The following is a 15,913-nucleotide window of genomic DNA, read 5'->3' as shown; positions in this document are numbered from 1 at the left end:
CTGCAAAAAATATGGTTGCAAAAGTATTCAAATACTTTGTTGTGGCAAACCCACATTAATTTACCTTAATGAGCCATTCAGTTAGCTGAGTAGCCCATGTCTGTGTGCAATGAATATTGTTTCAATGATTTGAGAATGAATATACCTATCTCTGTAAGGTCCCTCAGTCAGATAGTGAACTTCAAGCAAAGATTCAACCATGAGGACCAAGAATATATTCTTATTAATGTGGTATTAGGAACTACTGAAACCAACATCATGAAATCTGTAAATAATCCAGGTTTATGTGTTCATACTTTCTCGACCTTCTTAGGAATTAACTTCCAGTGATATATATCTGCATAATAGTAATTATATCAACGACACAAAATATGAATAATAAACATGCATTTGTTGAATGGCTTTAAAATATAATTAAATACAACTGAACTATATGCGGCAGTGAAAACACCACATAATTCCTAAAATATATGGATTATATTAAAGCTGCAGAAAAGCAGTCAGACAGCCTAAGTGCTTCCTCTAACATCTGTTCCTTCTTACAAGAGTGTGACGTAAATATGGCTGGCCTACAGCCAAAGACCATGGGGGTGAAAACTCCCAGTCATCCAATATTGTAAGTAGAAAATGGCCTGTATTTTACTTTACTTACTAATGCTTTAGATTTTATATGGGATTTCCCCTACCTTATGTCGTTAACAGAATCTCACTTTCTATAAAGCAAATTGTTGTTAAATGACAGAAGAGAGTTAATAACCCCAGATAAATAAATTCAGCCAGCTCATAAAAACACTGTCCTTCCTGTAGGGAATGACTACTTCATGTTCTGTCCATCAGTCACAGAACTCTGCTTATTAGTGGAACATAACAGGGAGGAACACTGTAGTTTTCTGATATAAGTGATGTCTGTTGCTCAGTTTCGGTTATAACAATGCAGAAAAATAGTCCCATTGTGTCAACCTAAAAATAAGCAGCCTTGACCAATGTCATGTCAAATGTATTATTTGAATCAAATTGGAAACAGGTATACTTTTCTAATCTACATAAAATAATGTATACTATATTTAAAATTTTCCTTAATTTTTAATTGGGCTTCAATTACTTGAACAAGTAATGAGAATATTGTTACATTATGTTTCTTGAGAGAAAGCCTGGAAATTGTTTTTCAAAGGATAACAGGATATCCAAATGTACAAATCTTACTGATGCAAACTCAAATGAAATATATAAACAATAGTTCTACTGTGAGCCACAGCATTGTGATGCCCTTAAAGATATAAAAATACAATGGCAGTGATGGAGGAAGAAGTGTATACTCACAGGAAAGCAGTTTACCAGTAGGAGACTGAGACTAATTTAGGAGACTAATTTAATGTGTCAAAATAATTTTTGTCCCCATCCATCCAGGTTCTCTAGGGCACTTTTATCATGTAAATAGTTGATTACTTTTTTTGTCTCTTTACCTCTGATATAATAGTTTGCAGCCAATATACAGTATATCCTTGTATATTTTTTTCTCATAATAACTCCACTTAATTAGAACAATTGTCACCTGTCAAGCTTACACACCATTAGATTATGAAACTATTATGTGAGTCATAATGTGATATGTTTACATTTTCCATTGTTCACAGGTTGGAAGGTCAATGCAGGCTGAAGCCCAACCTCTGGCTGTGTGTCAGCTTAGAGATTCTTAAAGTTGGCTTGAGCCAGGCAGTACCCGAGACAAGATCCGGAAAAATAACAGATTCTATGATTCTAATAAGCTACAAAAAAACAGAATAGCCTGAAAGAAAGCCGCTGTGGCAAATGAAAAAGAAGCATGACGCAGCAGAGTCTTTGCAATCTAGGAGGAACATCCTCTACTTCAAATTGAAAGATTCAACATTTAATCCATGATCTTATTTCCATATGATCTTCTAGTTCTAGTTCAATTTTTGTTTCTATAACTTTACATGTAATAGAAGAATGAATTATTGGTCTCTAATTCCTTCAGTTCAGTTGTGCCACCCTTTTTTTACATTAGCAATTGTAGAAAGTGTTTAATAACATGTGAACAGCATAATGTACTGTATATTGTTTCTTTAAAAACATCTAGTAGAATATCTGGATCTTTATTTTAACAGCATTTAATATCTGCAACACTTCTTCCTCTTCTATACCAAGATTATTTAAAAAACCCCTAAGTGAAATATGCATTTAAATACACAAGCCACATTCCTCTAATTGTCTAGAAGTATTCTCTTACTATCTTGGTATTTTCCAAAATCCTCTTTTTCCTACCATTTTGCATCATTATGCTGCAGTGATGTGAGGGTCTTAATTTACTGTTTCAATTAGAAATTCTAGCAGTAAATTGTGAGAGTACATGACTACCTTAATACAATTACAATTGCATACAATCTGTTGTGATAATAAAGGCTGATTGTTTACACAGGAATTCAAAGTAGAAGAATGAATAACTTCAGAGTTAAAATACATACAGTAGAGTATAACATGTTACAGTCTAGCTTGTAGGTTTTATGAGTCTCATATAATCACATCATATTCATATTCTCACATACAACTAAATATGCATTTACTATCATGAACTTAATATCAAAGTGTTTGGAATAAAAGTTAAACTATCAAGAATAATAATTTACATAAAGACGTTTTATACTCAAAGAACCATTGGCCAAATATCCTTGATGCGTTCAAACTTCTGAGAAGACAGAGCTGGCCAGGGTTGGTCCATGGTCTAACTTGGCAGCTGCTTGCTCTGTGCAGGAAGTGTCCCGATGCAGACAGAAGTGAGAGAGAGCTTTGCCTAGTGTTGGCCCTCAGACAGCTCTGCCAGAGGTTAGCATCTTGCTGAAATTCAGTCTTAAGAATAGTCTGTGCACAGTTATCTTCTTGAGCCCAGCTGCAAGGTAGACTGTTGGAGAACATGGTTAGCTTGGTACTAAATATGCTCAGATATTCAGGATGTCAACAAAAAGAAAGAGTCCAACTATACAGTAGATTCGCAAACACAAGTTTTCTTCTTGTGAGATATTCTTTTTTCTTGTAGAAACTATATCTTAGGCAGAATTTTTTACTGACTCACTCTCTCAGCCTTGTGTCTTGGAGAAAAGTTTCGGACTGCTTTTCCAACCAGCTGCTACAGTTGGTTGGAAAAGTCGGATTGCCAGTTTAGGTGGAGAGAGATGAGGAGACAGTGAGGTAACCAATGAAAATGAGTTGGGTGTTAGTTTTCTAAAGTGTGACATCACAGCTGGTTATTGGTCGAAGGTGCTAGTAGTATTTGTCCTAGTACTTACCCTGCGGGTCCCTCATTGGTGGATCTTCCTTTGGGTTATGAACAGTGACATTGTGTATTCCTCTTAATGGAATGACCAATAGTTTTTTCAGGTTAATAAGCATGAAAGTATATTTATTATTAAAAAATAAATTTGCAATAAAAATGCCTTGCAAAAGTACTCAGACACCTTCTATGGTATCTCATTTTTTGAAAATACAAAATGATGCATAGTCATTTTTTAAACTTAAAATATATTGAAAAATTGAGTTTTCATGTCTTTCCTCAAATTGCATATCAATTATCATATATTTATGCAGGACTAAACTATATCTCTTATATACATCAATATAGTTGTTACAGAACTAATATAGTATATTAATATAACATAGAACAATATAGTTGTAACAGAAAGAATAAGGTTCTGGAACCCGAGATGAAGTTAAACAGATGAGTTTATTGCATGCAAGGAACAATAAAGCCGAAGTCTTGTTTCCTGCAAGAAACAACAGAACCGAAGTATTGTTCAAAGTGCCGGTACAAACTTTTAGTTCATATAGTATTCTCTTACTTGCTTCCGACGTCACTCGGTTTTATGGTAAAGTGGGGGGTCATGGTATTTGGCCAGTTAAGAGACCCTGGCCAAATGGTCAGTTAGTCCCCAGGGGGTTCCCTAGCTCTCCTAGCTCGCATCTAGAATCCTTATCAGTTAACCCCCTTCCTGCCATAAACTCCAGCCTTAGAAGTCTAATCTTCATACAGAAAGGACTTAAAATTAACCCCGTCTTCACATCTTACTTCATTCCCCCCTTATAAAATATGGCATATGTCAGTACTGCCTATTTTTTACACAAACATTGTCAGGGCAGATCTTTCCTTTCTAGATGTGCAGGCATGCATTACCATGACATTGTGCGTTCCATGGTTACAACAAGATGTGATTGATGTTTTTGTACAAGTGATAGTTACCATTATACATATAAAGCAATACTAATCCTACAAGTAAATAAAGTCCTACCCCAGGACCCAAACGCAGACCTCAGCCATGTGGAGATCTATCGTCAGGATCATGGAATAGAACTATTGACCCAACTCTGATTATCATTTTTTGGCTGATACATATGCCAACACCTTTAAGAGGGAGTCCCTGTTCTGTCTCTATCACACTCGTACCAGGTGTCATCCCACTCAGACCCCCCGTCTCCATATGGTCACTGTGGGAATTGATCCCAATTATTTTCATTTCCTGCCTGTCTGTTCCCCTATGGGAGAGCAAGATATAATTTAGTTGATGGTTGTAACACATTAACTAGTGCAGTGCGACCAGGAACTAATTCTTCCTTTAGTTTCTGATTCTCCTGCACTGCCTCTTTTCACTTTTGTTCATACTCTTTCGTAGCAAGTAAAAGTATCTTTTCCTTAATTTATTTAGTTTTTTTCCCCCCGTAAACACACTTTTAAGTAATCACATCCCAATTTCTCTTTTTGTTTCTTCTCATGTATCTGCCACCACTGGTGCCGGCTGCCCACCAGGGTGGCAGCTACATCCTGGTGCTTTTGCCAATACTCATATGCTTTCTTTACAGGCGTCTTCACCTCATACTCCTTCTGACAAACTCAGCTTTTCCCATATTTTTCCTTCTTTTCCGTCAACTTGCACTTTTCCAATATATATAAACGGACCCTTCCGCCACTTTCTCAAACCTCCAGTTAACACACATGTTCGGTCTCTTTAAGAGTTACTTTGTCGTGTGTGAGGTAACAGCTCATACAGTAGGGGGATGCTTTCACTTGAAAAACCGGTGCATTCCTGCACTTATTCAACTATGGGCGTCTGTTACCTCCAGATCTAAATGTCTCTCAGAGCCTTTAGAAAAGACTTACACCGCACTGTTCACAGGCAAGGAACGAGACCTCGAAAACCCCCTTCCCTGATCAGTAATTCACCATCCCCAGAACGCCAGCATCGTTGCTTTTGCCCCGGGGTGGACTTACACACTGAGCTCAATCAGGGCGTTTCTTGGGTCTCAACGTCCTTTAAATCCTGCTACTTCGTGCTTTGCTCTTTTATTATGAGGTGTGTTTATGTATCGTTCATGTGTATATGTTCACAAACAAGAAATACACCAGAAACATACATCTACGTCTCTGCTGCTCCCTTTAAATGGAGGAAAACACGAAAAATATACATGTATCATCTACGTCTTTCCTGTTCCCTTTAAAACAAAACAAAACCACGCCACGCCTATTCGTGCACGATCAAAGCGTAGCTGCCCTCAGGACCCAATCCTGAATTATACATGCATTCAAAGCACCACTCAAGCCTCAGAACTCCGGGCGCAATTAAGGCCCACACTAGTCCTGAATTACGTGCCTACCTTAAGGCACCACTCAGCTTCAGAATCCCGGGGGAAAATTAAGGCCCACACCAATCCTGAGCCTCACGGTAAAGGTCCAAACCCGTTCAAAACCCCAGTGCAATTAAGGCATACACCCGACACCAGTTTCATACGTGCAATTAAGGCATACATCCAACACCAGTTTCATACTGTATGTGCAATTAAGGCATACACCCGACACCAGTTTCATACGTGCAATTAAGGCATACACCTGACGCCAGTTTCGAACGCCTGTACACAATACCGCGAATCACCACCTGCCAGACGGAATTCTGGGCTTACAGCAAACCACCCATTACATACACCGGTGTCTTCCCCGGGCCAGAGGAATTCAGGAACTTACGTTTACTCCATCATCTCGGGCGATTCTCACAGGGTACAGAGACTTCCCAATTGGTCAGAGAGAGTCGGGACCTTTTTTTTAAAAAGAGGAGTCCTTACCTCTTAGTAATGTGAGCGCTGACCGTCTCTCCTGCCAATGGGAAGTTCTGCGCCTTCTGGAGCATCCGCCGACTACGCCAAAATTGTTGTAACAGAAAGACTAAGGTTCTGGATCCCAAGATGAAGTAAAATAGATGAGTTTATCTTTATTTTGTTGGTTAATTAGGCTTATAAAAAAGGTGAGAAAATCAACCTATCAACCTTTTCAAGTTGGACTTCAGTGCCTAGAGACTTTGTTTGGAGGGAGACTCTGAGGAAGAATCTTGACTGAGCTACTGTACATTTAGTAGTGGAGAGTAACAAGACAGGAATGATTATCATTTGAAGTAGTTCAGGTGGGTAGCTGCATCAGCATGCGTAGCCGGCAAAGTACAAGTAATAGGTTTATTCCATGCTGAAATGAAAAGAAAGAAAACAACATTTCAGCCGTGGAGCCTTCTTCAGGTACTCACACCTATAGGAAAACCTACATATCTAACACCACACTCATTCAGGGTAACTACAACATCTTCTGTGCTTCACTCTAGTTTATAAGCAAACTGATATGGATCAGGTTTACCATTAACTGACTGGATGAGATCATGAAAGAAGATACTCTCCAATTATTTAATGAAAACTGACGTAAGTGCAACTGGCCTGAAATCATTGTGTTCTTTTGGACAGGTTTTCCTAGGAAGGGTATAATATGGGAGGTTTTCCTTACTACAGCAGTAGTATATGTGTCTACAGACACCTGGAAAATCGGTTGCCACATTGGAGTTAATTCTCTTGCAAAGAACTTCAAAATACATACATTTATTTTATCAATACCAGTTGCCTTATGAACATTTCTATACTGATATAAATTCATGCCTTGGTCTACAAACATCATTACCCTGTCTGAACTGTTAAGTGAAATTGATTTTAGAATGTTAAAACAATCATTGTAGGTGGTTAGAAACATTTATCATTCCTGGTAAGAAACAAACCTAGTTCTTTTAAAAACTGAAGTTCATTATTAGTGTCACTATCAGTTGCCTGATTGAGGACATTCCATTCCCATTATCTTCTACATGCTGTACTAGAGTCTTTTAGGATTATTAGCTTTAAATGCATCCTCCAAAGTCCTCTGTATGTCCATGTTTTTCCTCTTTGAATTTTATGTGCTGTAGTGTGCCTATAACACAGTCTGTCCATGTCCCTAGCCTGCTGCTGCACTACATTTGCCTATACTACTGTATGTGCTTAACACTGCTCTGCCAGTGTCACAGCACTGCAGTTTCCCTGTGTCATCTCTCTCTTACCTACTGTAGAGCATGGGTTCATCTCACATCTCAGTCACTGCTTAGTTCCACATTAAGCAGTCGATATGATGAGCACAGTCCATGATAATGGGTATTACTGTCGCTGCTTTGAAATCTGGGGGGACATATAGCTAGTGTAGCAAACTCTCTAGGCAAATAAAAAGGTCTTAAAATCATACGAAGATTTTCTGTTGAATATTCTATCTGTTACGGTATATTGGTCGCATCACTTATCATTAATATACGCACAGCTCCCTCCTTCTCTTGCTTTGTGAGAGTTATCATTTCTGTCCATCCACACAAGTGTAAATCTACAGTGTCTACAGTATTTCATAGAGCAAATCAAGGAAAAGTGCAGTGTGTAAGCTTGGATCTCATCCATTTTATTTTTGTTTTGAGGGAGGTTGGTTAGGATTAGCGATGGGTGTGGAAGTCTAGTATACATTACTTTTGATGTAGTTGTCTGCATATACCCCCCTTCTTTTTACATTTCCTACATTGTCCTTCTGCTAGTCTCAATTGAGTTGTACAGGTCTAAGATCCACAATCTAACAAGATAACCAATTTTCTGTGTGCAGTAAACAGGCATAGTTTGCATTTTAAGAAAGATTATTTTTGGAGTATATGAGAGAAACGGTCAGGTCTTCCTTTTGCACTTGTTCATATTGGTGCTTGGGTATATCATTAATTGTACTGTATATGCAAAAATATGCCACATAACAGACATAACAAAGTATATACAAACATAAACCAAACCAAAGATACTCACACAAACCCAATTTTAAAGGCTTAATTTCACAAAGCAATTACAGAAAACATAACAAGTTTATACAAGGTTCACCACCGAGTACAGTGCCTTGCGAAAGTATTCGGCCCCCTTGAACTTTTCAACCTTTTGCCACATTTCAGGCTTCAAACATAAAGATATAAATTTTTTATTTTATGTGAAGAATCACCAACAAGTGGGACACAATTGTGAAGTGGAACGAAATCTATTGGATTTTTGAAACTTTTTTAACTAATAAAAAAATGAAAAGTGGGGCGTGCAAAATTATTCGGCCCCTTTACTTTCAGTGCAGCAAACTCACTCCAGAAGTTCAGCGAGGATCTCTGAATGATCCAATGTTGTCCTAAATGACTGATGGTGATAAATAGAATCCACCTGTGTGTAATCAAGTCTCTGTATAAATGCACCTGCTCTGTGATAGTCTCAAGGTTCTGTTGAAAGCGCAGAGAGCATCATGAAGACCAAGGAACACACCAGGCAGGTCCGTAATACTGTTGTGGAGAAGTTTAAAGCCGGATTTGGATACAAAAAGATTTCCCAGGCTTCAAACATCCCAAGGAGCACTGTGCAAGCGATCATCTTGAAATGGAAGGAGTATCAGACCACTGCAAATCTACCAAGACCTGGCCGTCCCTCTAAACTTTCAGCTCAGACAAAGAGAAGACTGATCAGAGATGCAGCCAAGAGGCCCATGATCACTCTGGATGAACTGCAGAGAACTACAGCTGAGGTGGGAGAGTCTGTCCATAGGACAACAATCAGTCTTACACTGCACAAATCTGGCCTTTATGGAAGAGTGGCAAGAAGAAAGCCATTTCTCAAAGATATCCATAAAAAGTCTCGTCTAAAGTTTGCCACAAGCCACCTGGGAGACACCCCAAACATGTGGAAGAAGGTGCTCTGGTCAGATGAAACCAAAATCGAACTTTTGGGCCACAATGCAAAACGATATGTTTGGCGTAAAAGCAACACAGCTCATCACCCTCAACACACCATCCCCACTGTCAAACATGGTGGTGGCAGCATCATGGTTTGGGCCTGCTTTTCTTCAGCAGGGACAGGGAAGATGGTTAAAATTGAGGGGAAGATGGATGCAGCCAAATACAGGACCATTCTGGATGAAAACCTGTTGGAGTCTGCAAAAGACCTGAAACTGGGACGGAGATTTATCTTCCAACAAGACAATGATCCCAAACATACAGCAAAATCTACAAAGGAATGGTTCACAAATAAACGTATCCAGGTGTTTGAATGGCCAAGTCAAAGTCCAGACCTGAATCCAATCGAGAATCTGTGGAAAGAGCTGAAAACTGCTGTTCACAAACGCTCTCCATCCAACCTCACTGAGCTCGAGCTGTTTTGCAAGGAAGAATGGGCAAGAATTTCAGTCTCTCGATGTGCAAAACTGATAGAGACATACCCCAAGCGACTTGCAGCTGTAATCGCAGCAAAAGGTGGCTCTACAAAGTATTAACGCAAGGGGGCCGAATAAGTTTGCACGCCCCACTTTTCATTTTTTTTATTAGTTAAAAAAGTTTCAAAAATCCAATAGATTTCGTTCCACTTCACAATTGTGTCCCACTTGTTGGTGATTCTTCACATAAAATAAAAAATTTATATCTTTATGTTTGAAGCCTGAAATGTGGCAAAAGGTTGAAAAGTTCAAGGGGGCCGAATACTTTCGCAAGGCACTGTAGTTGTTTGCTTATAAGGTTGTCCAAATACCTGTTAACTGAAAATAGCACACCTTAATGTCTGTCTCAATACTGTATAGAATTTCAGTATTGAGTATTTCAGTACATTATTATTTAACTAATAATTATTTGGACAAGGTTGTTTTTACCTTTAATTTAAAAAAAAATATTTAGTATGGGAAAAGGAAAAAGCTCTCAATTGCATTGTGGTTCTTTTAATTCAATTCTAAGTGTGTCACGGCCCTAGGTTGGCCATGTTTGTTTGTTTTCTTTCTTTTTTTTTCTTTTCCCTTTCCCTTTTTCTCTGCATCAGGTTTGTTTTTCGATCCACAGGTCGTTTGGTGATGGTTAATTGGATAGATTCGGGTAGAAGACGCTTCCCATTTTGCTATTGGATGTTGAGCTGCTGGCTAATGTCCAAATAAATTCCAGTTTCCTCCGTCTTGATGTCAGAGCTTCTCTCCCACTTAACAACCATGTAAACGCGGGGCTTCTCTCTTGGTCTTGTTGTGTAGAGCTTAAGTTTTTTTTACTCACTTAACTGTAGTCTGCTTGTGTGCATTAAATGTGTATGTGAGTTTGGACTTTTATTCGGCAACTACTGCTTATGTCCTCCTATAGTTGTCTTGTTTACTTTGTGTTTTTTTTTCTGTCTTCATTTTAGACAGGTTAGTTAGATTACCTTCTGTTAATCAGTTTTGTGGTGTCCTTGTATTGTAATTTATGTTAGACAGTTTAGAGTAGGGTAGTGAGATAGGTTGCGGAAGACCTTTCTTTGGCTCTGCCATCTTTATTTTCCGGGCTTGAGTTAGTTAGGTTGGTCTTTTTTTTATGGCAGTGTAGTTAGCTTCTTTTCTTGTTTTTTTTTCTTTACAGGAACTCACTATTAGATCTCATACAACTCTTAATTATTCACCTTATATTTGTGTTTGCTGTAATAATACTCGTGTCTAGGTGGGTAGCTGCATCGGCGTGCGAAGGTTGCAAAGGAATAAGTAATAGGTTTATTCCACGCTGAAAAGAGAAGAAAGAAAACACAACGTTTCAACCTTGGAGCCTTCTTCAGGTGTGAGAAAGTGTTTATACTGTTTTGAAATAAATAATCGACAGAAACGAACCACTACCTGTGTCGCCCCCAGTGGTCTTGTCACCCTACTGTATATCCGCTCCTGGGGAACAGGCCCTGGTATTTAAATCAATTAACTATTTTATTTCTTAACATTTTATGTTCACAGCTCCTTCATCTCCTAGTGACGGAGTGAGACAAATTAGGGGATCGTAAGTGTAATAACTGCAAAAGTCTAATACTTGTAACTTGGCTCTGTGGTGTTTTATAACTGTATAAACTGTACCTTTAATACATTTTCTCACCTAACATCCTATAAAAGTCTTAAGAAATTAAATAGGTAAAGTGTTAAGTTGACAACTCAGGTTGAAATTTAAACCAGCTGACACAAGGCTCTCCAGGAAGTGACTCTGAAATCCCTGATTAATGTGGCTATGTTACAAGGACAACTATTCTCTTAAAATTTAAAATCTTAATTTGGCACAGCAGTGTCTTAAACTCACTTGGCTCATTAAGCAGCAACTCATAGAAGCTAATGACTGTCACTGCCACTTTGTATGCACTGTCTATTGAATTTGAGAACATTGTGTATTACAAGTACAGTCAAGCTGACATTCTAGATTTTTCTTCTACATAAAAACATAAGCTTCCCCTCCAGAGTGTACCCTGACGTGCGCCTGTTGATTGTCAGGTTAGGCTCCGGCTCCCCTGCAACTCTACAGGACTCTATGCAACACTATGCAGCCCTATGGATAAAGCAATTAGAAAATGGGTGGATATTCCACTGTGTTGCCTCTAAATTAGAGATCACTGGGATGATTAGAGATCATATTAAGACAGTTCTTAATATCCTTCACCCTTCAGAGACCAGATTTCTCTTAATTGAACAATTAAAATTAAAAATTAATTAAAATTAAAAAAACATTATTTCACTTAATAAATAAGTTAATAATCCCGTTTCCACAGTTGCCATTGTAGAGTTCAGCAGCATTACATTTAATTGATTTAGAACATCAAAACCTGATAAAATAACTAAACAAATGATAAAATTGCTGTAGAAAAAGAAAATGTGTGGAATGTACCATATGGAAAATTAAAATGATTACCCTAACCCACACAATTATTTTTTTTTCAAAAACAACATACAGTTTATCGGTCAGGGGTAGGAAATATTTGAAATTTTATTTTAAAAAATCCTTCCAGCCTGCTCCATCCCAAAAATAGGTAACATGGAAATTCCAGTACACTTTTAAGATGTTAGTTCTCTAAGATGTTCTTTCTTAAGTATAGTTGTTTGCTTATTCCAACATCCCCTCATAACATTTTTCTCTCAGAGTCTAGCTTTATCTTTAAACATGTGCATGGTACTGTAGTTCTGTTTGCACTGCTTTTATTTAACATTTACAGTTTTAATTGCAGCGTGTCTTTCATTTGTGTTATTAAATGTAAGGTCACAAAATGTATAGCTTTGTAAAAATAATCAAACATCCAATTAGCTGTATGTATTTTTAAAAAGAAATGTGCATAGCAGTCTCCAAGTCATGTAACTGGTGTAGGAGGAAATTCTATTAAATGTATAGTATGTTATCTAATCAAGCACATCAAAATTGCAGTACTAACCTTTTTAATTAACTGTTATCACTCCAAAAAAGTATAAAAGTATAATTAATAACAATGTTCTTTAAAACTGTTTATATGTGTATTTATTATATATTATTATTATTATTATTATTATTATTATTATTATTTAATAGTGTTAATTAATAATAATACATCAATTTTCTAACTACTTTATTCAAGATGGAGTGCCAGAGCCTATACCACCAAGCATTCTTAATTTTTTAATATAGTTCTCAGAAGTCAGTTTTAGCTAATCAATGTTAATTACTTTTAAGCTCGTTTCACTTTTATCACAAAGCTTTGCTTTTACACAACAATATGGTAAAATAGCTTTCAAATCCTTCACAAAATACATGGTATTTTAACTCAATGCAATATTTTTATTCATGAATGCCTTTTGAAAAATCTTGACAATGGTGAATGACAAATTCAAATGAAAATATAAAAGGTCCCTGTGACATTAAGGAAGAATTGGAATAAATAATTGGTTTGTAAGTAAGAAGATTTATAAATGTCAGATCTATACAGTACACTGACAGGCTGAATCATCTGGACCTTTTTAGTTTTTATCACTGAAGGTGACCTGATACAAGTTTTCCTCGTAGACATTGATAAAGTTAACCATGTGGAAATCTGCAAAGCTAACTAGAGACTATTCTTCATATGCTAAGCTTCTGACTACGTGAGATCTGAAGTCAGCCTCCAGTCTCTTGACTGACAAGTAAATATTCACTCTGTTAATGTTTTCTAAAGATTAACAAATATAACATTCTTAGCAAATTTTCAAAATAATGTTTCAGTGTTACACAGCTTTAAATTTCTATGGTATGTTATTCTAAGTTGTGTATTATGCTGTGATTGGTGAATTGAAAAAAAAAACTTAAGGATAATCTATACTAGGAGCACCTTTGAATTGTTTTTTTTACATGTACAGGAAGCCAACGTCCACTCCTGTTAAAGAACACTACCTACTGTATAAAACAGTTACAACTATAAGGTTGTGCAGTTCTCATGAAATACACTATAGCCAGTATCCTATATTTTTAAAATATAATATAATTTTTTAAAATGGAAATATTTATTAGTTATACATTCTCAGACCTATAGATTGCATTGAGTACTTTTATCACTTACTGTAAAGCTGTCCAATATTGCTACCCTCACTTTGTCTTAGGCTACCCATTGCTTTTTCCCTGCCTGCACTGACTTTTGGATTTCTGGGTTTTACTTGGCTAAGAATCAAGTTTGTCACTGGCAAAAGGTATCTATTGTAAGGCTGTCTGTTCTGCTTCCTGCTTCTGTCTAGTCTGTCCTTACTAATTATCAGATTAAAGGTTTCTTTTACAAGGTTCTCTATTACCAGTAGATCTTGGCCACAACTTCGTATGGCAGGTCTTTAACTACACTCACAGACAGCAGATACTGCTGCCTTTGTACAGTTAAGTACACCTCTGCTGTAAGATAGGCTGTATACATCTCATCTGCATGTATAGATCTAGTGATAATGGCAAGACCCCTGGTTTTATTATCATTAATTATATCTGAGGAGACTAGTGTCTTGGAACTCCCTGTATCCACCAAAGCATAAATGTCCAGCAGTTTCCCATTCCCCTGAACAGCACACAGTTTATCTTTGATCTGCAGAATACTGTAGATAATGACTCCATCAGAACATAACACAGACGAGTAACTTCTGTTTCTTTTTCATCCTAGCTGCCACACACTGTTGTGCTTTATGTCGGGAATGTCAACGATTATGGCATTTGAGATATTTGTATTTAAATTTATATTCCTACTATATCCTTTAACTCTACTATCAGGGCATGGACAAGACATTTGTTTAATTTTCATTTCACCATCAAGCCTTCCCCACAAACTTACCTTGTGGCGACAATACTTCAAGTTTTGGCCTAGTGACAATTTTCATAGCTGTGGTCTCTAGTAGCTTCAGGGGGGTTAATTTCCATCTTACCACTGCCAACACCTGTCACCAGGCGCCAACTGAGAAGCAGTGTTCTTGGGCCAGATGTGTAAATAATTCCACCGTTACACAGGTCTTCCATTGAAAACCAGGAGCTGTTTCATTACCGAGGACAGATGGTTATCACCAAAAAGCCTTTTAAAAGAGTTTTAGGACAGCAGGCACAATAAACTCAATCAAAACATAGCAATAATCTAAGTTTCCAGGAAAACTATAGTGCAGACATAACAGATCATTCACTTTCTCACAGCTCTGCAGGAGAATTCCCTAGCTGGCCTTGGAGCCTGCCTTTTATTACAGAAGCTCCCCCATCATCTTTTTAAAAAAAGCTATTTTTTATATTAGCCACATGACAACGAGAACAGTTCTTCTTCCTGTGCAGACACACATAAAGATTTTTTTTTTCCTAAAATAATTGTTTACACTAATATGTAAGATCACTTTATTGGTAATATACAATTTCTTGTATTAGGATTTTCTCTTTTCGCATAGGGGTCAGAGCTCAGGGTCAGCCATTTATATGGCACCCCTGGACGTTAAGGTTAAGGTCCTTGCCCAGGGGCCCAACAGAGTAGGATTCCTCTGCCAGCCACAGAATATTAACCAGCAACCTTCCAGCCACAGACGCAGACCCTTAGCCATTGTTTTTTTCCAAGCTACAATGAATCATGTAGATATTTCCTCAAGTTAGGTGCACATCTTAATTTTATTTAAGCAAAAACACCTCAGCAACCTAGCAGAATGTATTTTCAGGCCATGAGATGGCACCCCATCCCTGGCAACACTGGCAGTTATGGATATACAGTATGTCATTCATAGTGTATAGCAATCCATACAGGACAGCACTGGGGCCCTGAGTTCAATTCCAGGGTGCTATTTGTGTGGAGTTTTTTTAACTTCTTTCCTTGTTCACATGGTTTCCTCTAGTTTCTCTGATATTTTCCCAAAGTCCAAAGAAACGCTGGCAGGTTAATTGGCTTCTGGAAAAAACTGTCCATGATGTGCATGTTTGTGTCTGGGTATGTGCCCTGAGATGGACTGGTATCCTAAACAGTGTCTATGCTACCTGATGCCCATTTCTTGTTAGGTTAGGATTTTGCTACCCCATGACCTTGTATTGGATAAAGCTATGAGAAAATGAATGGATATTAATCCATACAGAAGCACATTATCTTTCAACCCACCATTTTCATTTTCTGAACTACATTGTTATGGAATGTTGCTTCACCAAACAGAGGTTACCTATACAGTCCAAATTGCACCCTTGGTTTTGAAATAAGATGAACATCATAATCTGCCTACAAGAGTGCTCCGTCCATGGAAATACCTGTTAAGAGTTTAAATGAGTCTAGCCTTGTATAA

The sequence above is a fragment of the Lepisosteus platostomus genome, chromosome 9, assembly GCF_059453375.1.
Source record: "Lepisosteus platostomus isolate fLepPlt1 chromosome 9, fLepPlt1.hap1, whole genome shotgun sequence".
NCBI classification, from domain to species: Eukaryota; Metazoa; Chordata; class Actinopteri; order Semionotiformes; family Lepisosteidae; genus Lepisosteus; species Lepisosteus platostomus.
The sequence above is the reverse complement of the archived record's forward strand: the minus strand, read 5'-3'. Positions refer to the sequence as shown.